At 48.8% G+C, this 7,500-nt stretch overlaps 1 protein-coding gene across 5 annotated transcripts in view; it reads right to left on the minus strand.

The window, feature by feature from the left end:
* LOC115123518 (tight junction protein ZO-1-like) overlaps positions 1-7,500 on the minus strand; it is a 224,165-nt gene that overhangs the window by 144,476 nt on the left and 72,189 nt on the right. The window lies entirely within an intron of this gene.

The raw sequence follows: 7,500 nt of genomic DNA on the forward strand, positions 1-7,500 counted from the left end.
TAGACCAGTTAACCCACTGTTCCTAGACCAGTTAACCCACTGTTCCTAGACCAGTTAACCCACTGTTCCTAGACCAGTTAACCCACTGTTCCTAGACCAGTTAACCCACTGTTCCCCGGTAGGCGGTCATCATAAATAAGATTTTGTTCTTAACTGACTTGCCTAGTTATAGTAAGTGTGTGCATGTCTCTATGTAGTACTGTGGAATAGAGTTCCATGTAGTCATGTCTCTATGTAGTACTGTGGAATAGAGTTCCATGTAGTCATGTCTCTATGTAGTACTGTGGAATAGAGTTCCATGTAGTCATGGCTCTATGTAGTATTGTGGAATAGAGTTACATGTAGTCATGTCTCTATGTAGTACTGTGGAATAGAGTTCCATGTAGTCATGGCTCTATGTAGTACTGTGGAATAGAGTTACATGTAGTCATGTCTCTATGTAGTACTGTGGAATAGAGTTCCATGTAGTCATGGCTCTATGTAGTACTGTGGAATAGAGTTCCATGTAGTCATGTCTCTATGTAGGAGAGAGGAGAGAAGGGAGAGAGGAGAGAAGGGAGAGAGGAGAGAAGGGAGATAGGAGAGAAAGGAGAGAGAGGAGAGAGAGGAGAGGACAGAAGGGAGAGAGTGGGAAGAAATGAGAGGGGAGAGAGTGGAGAGAAAGGAGAGAGGAGAGAAGGGAGAGAGAAGAGAGAGGAGAGAGAAGAGAGAGGAGAGGGGGAGAGAGAGGAGAGAGGGGAGAGAGAGGAGAGAGAGGAGAGAGGGGAGAGAGAGGAGAGAGAGGAGAGAGACAAAGAGAGGAATCCCAGGGTGATGTGCACCACCAGAGCCAGCTGACTTCCGGGTTGGAGCGAGCGGTCGCATCTGCACTCGGTCCGCAGTTTTATGTCGTCCTTAACGTAGGAGAGTCTGCTAGCTATCCAACAGCTAGCCAACGTCTACCGAACAGAACTTCTGCACTCAACAATCCGGTCGCATTTCGCTTCGCTCCACAGGTAGTATCACATTTTTCATTTCATTTCATTACAGTACAACGGCTTGATTTGTTTGATCGTAGCTAGCTACATAGCTAGCTACATAGCCGTCTTTGTATCAAAGATAATTGTGTAGTCTAGAGCGATTTCCTAGGTTAGCTAGCCAGCTATTGTCGTTCTTTTAACGCAACGTAACGTAATCAACACTGCTAGCTAGCCAGCTAGCCCCGAATAGCAGCACAGTAGAAACTATTACACTCAACGGAACGACTTGATTAGTGTAGTGTCAACAACGCAGCCAATGCCAGCTAGCCTACATAGTCAACAACGCAGCCTCTGCCAGCTAGCCTACTTCAGCAGTACTGTATCATTTTAATCATTTTAGTCAATAAGATTCTTGCTACGTAAGCTTAACTTTCTGAACACTCGAGACGTGTAGTCCACTTGTCATTCCAATCTCCTTTGCATTAGCGTAGCCTCTTGTGTAGCCTGTCAACTATGTGTCTGTCTATCCCTGTTCTCTCCTCTCTGCACAGACCATACAAACGCTCCACACCGCGTGGCCGCGGCCACCCTAATCTGGTGGTCCCAGCGCACGACCCACGTGGAGTTCCAGGTCTCCGGTAGCCTCTGGAACTGCCGATCTGCGGCCAACAAGGCAGAGTTCATCTCAGCCTATGCCTCCCTCCAGTCCCTCGACTTCTTGGCACTGACGGAAACATGGATCACCACAGACAACACTGCTACTCCTACTGCTCTCTCTTCGTCTGCCCACGTGTTCTCGCACACCCCGAGAGCTTCTGGTCAGCGGGGTGGTGGCACCGGGATCCTCATCTCTCCCAAGTGGTCATTCTCTCTTTCTCCCCTTACCCATCTGTCTATCGCCTCCTTTGAATTCCATGCTGTCACAGTTACCAGCCCTTTCAAGCTTAACATCCTTATCATTTATCGCCCTCCAGGTTCCCTCGGAGAGTTCATCAATGAGCTTGATGCCTTGATAAGCTCCTTTCCTGAGGACGGCTCACCTCTCACAGTTCTGGGCGACTTTAACCTCCCCACGTCTACCTTTGACTCATTCCTCTCTGCCTCCTTCTTTCCACTCCTCTCCTCTTTGACCTCACCCTCTCACCTTCCCCCTACTCACAAGGCAGGAAATACGCTCGACCTCATCTTTACTAGATGCTGTTCTTCCACTAACCTCGTTGCAACTCCCCTCCAAGTCTCCGACCACTACCTTGTATCCTTCTCCCTCTCGCTCTCATCCAACACTTCCCACACTGCCCCTACTCGGATGGTATCGCGCCGTCCCAACCTTCGCTCTCTCTCCCCCGCTACTCTCTCCTCTTCCATCCTATCATCTCTTCCCTCTGCTCAAACCTTCTCCAACCTATCTCCTGATTCTGCCTCCTCAACCCTCCTCTCCTCCCTTTCTGCATCCTTTGACTCTCTATGTCCCCTCCCCTATCCTCCAGGCCGGCTCGGTCCTCCCCTCCCGCTCCGTGGCTCGACGACTCATTGCGAGCTCACAGAACAGGGCTCCGGGCAGCCGAGCGGAAATGGAGGAAAACTCGCCTCCCTGCGGACCTGACATCCTTTCACTCCCTCCTCTCTACATTTTCCTCTTCTCTCTCTGCTGCTAAAGCCACTTTCTACCACTCTAAATTCCAAGCATCTGCCTCTAACCCTAGGAAGCTCTTTGCAACCTTCTCCTCCCTCCTGAATCCTCCCCCCCCTCCCCCTCCTCCCTCTCTGCAGATGACTTCGTCAACCATTTTGAAAAGAAGGTCGACACATCCGATCCTCGTTTGCGAAGTCAAACGACACCGCTGGTTCTGCTCACACTGCCCTACCCTGTGCTCTGACCTCTTTCTCCCCTCTCTCTCCAGATGAAATCTCGCGTCTTGTGACGGCCGGCCGCCCAACAACCTGCCCGCTTGACCCTATCCCCTCCTCTCTTCTCCAGACCATTTCCGGAGACCTTCTCCCTTACCTCACCTCTCTCATCAACTCATCCCTGACCGCTGGCTACGTCCCTTCCGTCTTCAAGAGAGCGAGAGTTGCACCCCTTCTGAAAAAACCTACACTCGATCCCTCCGATGTCAACAACTACAGACCAGTATCCCTTCTTTCTTTTCTCTCCAAAACTCATGAACGTGCCGTCCTTGGCCAGCTCTCCCGCTATCTCTCTCAGAATTACCTTCTTGATCCAAATCAGTCAGGTTTCAAGACTAGTCATTCAACTGAGACTGCTCTTCTCTGTATCACGGAGGCGCTCCGCACTGCTAAAGCTAACTCTCTCTCCTCTGCTCTCATCCTTCTAGACCTATCGGCTGCCTTCGATACTGTGAACCATCAGATCCTCCTCTCCACCCTCTCCGAGTTGGGCATCTCCGGCGCGGCCCACGCTTGGATTGCGTCCTACCTGACAGGTCGCTCCTACCAGGTGGCGTGGCGAGAATCCGTCTCCACACCACGTGCTCTCACCACTGGTGTCCCCAGGGCTCTGTTCTAGGCCCTCTCCTATTCTCGCTATACACCAAGTCACTTGGCTCTGTCATAACCTCACATGGTCTCTCCTATCATTGCTATGCAGACGACACACAATTAATCTTCTCCTTTCCGCCTTCTGATGACCAGGTGGCGAATCGCATCTCTGCATGTCTGGCAGACATATCAGTGTGGATGACGGATCACCACCTCAAGCTGAACCTCGGCAAGACGGAGCTGCTCTTCCTCCCGGGAAGGACTGCCCGTTCCATGATCTCGCCATCACGGTTGACAACTCCATTGTGTCCTCCTCCCAGAGCGCTAAGAACCTTGGCGTGATCCTGGACAACACCCTGTCGTTCTCAACTAACATCAAGGCGGTGGCCCGTTCCTGTAGGTTCATGCTCTACAACATCCGCAGAGTACGACCCTGCCTCACACAGGAAGCGGCGCAGGTCCTAATCCAGGCACTTGTCATCTCCCGTCTGGATTACTGCAACTCGCTGTTGGCTGGGCTCCCTGCCTGTGCCATTAAACCCCTACAACTCATCCAGAACGCCGCAGCCCGTCTGGTGTTCAACCTTCCCAAGTTCTCTCACGTCACCCCGCTCCTCCGCTCCCTCCACTGGCTTCCAGTTGAAGCTCGCATCCGCTACAAGACCATGGTGCTTGCCTACGGAGCTGTGAGGGGAACGGCACCTCAGTACCTCCAGGCTCTGATCAGGCCCTACACCCAAACAAGGGCACTGCGTTCATCCACCTCTGGCCTGCTCGCCTCCCTACCACTGAGGAAGTACAGTTCCCGCTCAGCCCAGTCAAAACTGTTCGCTGCTCTGGCCCCCCAATGGTGGAACAAACTCCCTCACGACGCCAGGACAGCGGAGTCAATCACCACCTTCCGGAGACACCTGAAACCCCACCTTTTTAAGGAATACCTAGGATAGGATAAAGTAATCCCTCTCACCCCCCCTCCCCCTTAAAAGATTTAGATGCACTACTGTTCCACTGGATGTCATAAGGTGAATGCACCAATTTGTAAGTCGCTCTGGATAAGAGCGTCTGCTAAATGACTTAAATGTAAATGTAAATGTAAATGTAGGTGTTGAGGTGGTTTTATTTATTTATTTGCATGGCTCCTGCAATGCAGCGAAAGAGAGATGGGATCTGCTGAGCCAAAATCCCCTAAAGCCAAGAGTCACAACTACACCACTAGGCTACATCCCTGGTTAGCTTCTGTAGCATTCACTGTATCCTAGCCAGCAGTCACAACTACACCACTAGGCTACATCCCTGGTTAGCTTCTGTAGCATTCACTGTATCCTAGCCAGCAGTCACAACTACATCTCTGGTTAGCTACTGTAGCATTCACTATCCCAATCAGCAGTCACAACTACACCACTAGGCTACATCTCTGGTTAGCTTCTGTAGCATTCACTATCCCAATCAGCAGTCACAACTACACCACTAGGCTACATCTCTGGTTAGCTTCTGTAGCATTCACTGTATCCTAGCCAGCAATCACAACTACACCACTAGGCTACATCCCTGGTTAGCTTCTGTAGCATTCACTGTATCCAAGCAGCATTGTCACAACTACACCACTAGGCTACATCCCTGGTTAGCTTCTGTAGCATTCACTGTATCCTAGCCAGCAGTCACAACTACACCACTAGGGTACATCCCTGGTTAGTTTCTGTAGCATTCATTGTATCCTAGCCAGCAGTCACAACTACACCACATCCCTGGTTAGCTTCTGTAGCATTCACTGTATCCCAATCAGGAGTCACAACTACACCACATCCCTGGTTAGCTTCTGTAGCATTCACTGTATCCTAGCCAGCAGGTCACAACTACACCACTGGGCTACATCCCTGGTTAGCTTCTGTAGCATTCACTGTATCCTATCCAGCAGTCACAACTACACCACATCCCTGGTTAGCTTCTGTAGCATTCACTGTATCCTAGCCAGCAGGTCACAACTACACCACTAGGCTACATCCCTGGTTAGCTTCTGTAGCATTCCCTGTATCCTAGCAGCATTTTCACAACGAACCAAAGCACTACTGTACATCTCATTCTCAGATAGCTACTCATCCTGACTGTATCCTAGCAGCATTGTCACAACGAACCAAAGCACACAACCACACCATATTCAACATTCACTGACACTATATACACTATACACAAAACCACACCATATTCAGCATTCAATGACACTATATACATTATACATAAAACCACACCATATTCAGCATTCAATGACACTATATACATTATACATAAAACCACACCATAGCTATCATTCAATGACACTATATACACTATACATAAAACCACACCATATTCAGCATTCAATGACACGATATACATTATACATAAAACCACACCATAGCTATCATTCACTGACACTATATACATTATACATACATAAAACCACACCATAGCTAGCATTCACTGACACTATATACACTATACATACATAAAACCACACCATAGCTAGCATTCACTGACACTATATACATTATACATAAAACCACACCATAGTCAGCATTCACTGACACTATATACATTATACATACATAAAACCACACCATAGCTAGCATTCAATGACACTATATACATTATATATACACAAAAGCATGTGAACACCCCTTTAAATTAGTGGATTCGGCTATTTCAGCCACACCCGTTGCTGACAGGTGTATAAAATCGAGCACACAGCCATGCAATCTCCATAGACAAACATTGGCAGTAGAATGGTCCGTACTGAAGAGGTCTTTCAACGTGGCACCATCATAGGATGCCACCTTTCCAAGAAGTCAGTTTGTCAAATTTCTGCCCTGTTAGAGCTACACCGGTTAACTGGAAGTGCTGTTATTGTGAAGTGGAAACGTCTAGGAGCAACAACGGCTCAGCCGCAAAGTTCACAGAATTGGAGCTAGGCCTAAATCGCTCAACATCAGTGCCCGAACTCACTAGTGCTCTTGTGGATGAATGGAAGCAAGTCCCCCCGCAGCAATGTTCCAACATCTAGTGGAAAGCCTTCCCAAAAGAGTGGAGGCTGTTTATAGCAGCAATGTTCCAACATCTAGTGGAAAGCCTTCCCAGAAGAGTGGAGGCTGTTATAGCAGCAATGTTCCAACATCTAGTGGAAAGCCTTCCCAGAAGAGTGGAGGCTGTTATAGCAGCAATGTTCCAACATCTAGTGGAAAGCCTTCCCAGAAGAGTGGAGGCTGTTATAGCAGCAATGTTCCAACATCTAGTGGAAAGCCTTCCCAGAAGACTGGAGGCTGTTATAGCAGCAATGTTCCAACATCTAGTGGAAAGCCTTCCTAGAAGAGTGGAGGCTGTTATAGCAGCAATGTTCCAACATCTAGTGGAAAGCCTTCCCAGAAGAGTGGAGGCTGTTATAGCAGCAATGTTCCAACATCTAGTGGAAAGCCTTCCCAGAAGAGTGGAGGCTGTTATAGCAGCAATGTTCCAACATCTAGTGGAAAGCCTTCCCAGAAGAGTGGAGGCTGTTGTAGCAGCAATATTCCAACAAGTAGTGGAAAGCCTTCCCAGAAGAGTGGAGGCTGTTATAGCAGCAATGTTCCAACATCTAGTGGAAAGCCTTCCCAGAAGAGTGGAGGCTGTTGTAGCAGCAATATTCCAACAAGTAGTGGAAAGCCTTCCCAGAAGAGTGGAGGCTGTTATAGCAGCAATGTTCCAACAAGTAGTGGAAAGCCTTCCCAGAAGAGTGGAGGCTGTTGTAGCAGCAATATTCCAACAAGTAGTGGAAAGCCTTCCCAGAAGAGTGGAGGCTGTTGTAGCAGCAATATTCCAACAAGTAGTGGAAAGCCTTCCCAGAAGAGTGGAGGCTGTTATAGCAGCAATGTTCCAACATCTAGTGGAAAGACTTCCCAGAAGAATGTGGAGGCTGTTATAGCAGCAATGTTCCAACATCTAGTGGAAAGCCTTCCCAGAAGAGTGGAGGCTGTTATAGCAGCAATGTACCAACATCTAGTGGAAAGCCTTCCCAGAAGAGTGGAGGCTGTTA

Source organism: Oncorhynchus nerka, linkage group LG9a, assembly GCF_034236695.1.
Source record: "Oncorhynchus nerka isolate Pitt River linkage group LG9a, Oner_Uvic_2.0, whole genome shotgun sequence".
NCBI lineage: Eukaryota > Metazoa > Chordata > Actinopteri > Salmoniformes > Salmonidae > Oncorhynchus > Oncorhynchus nerka.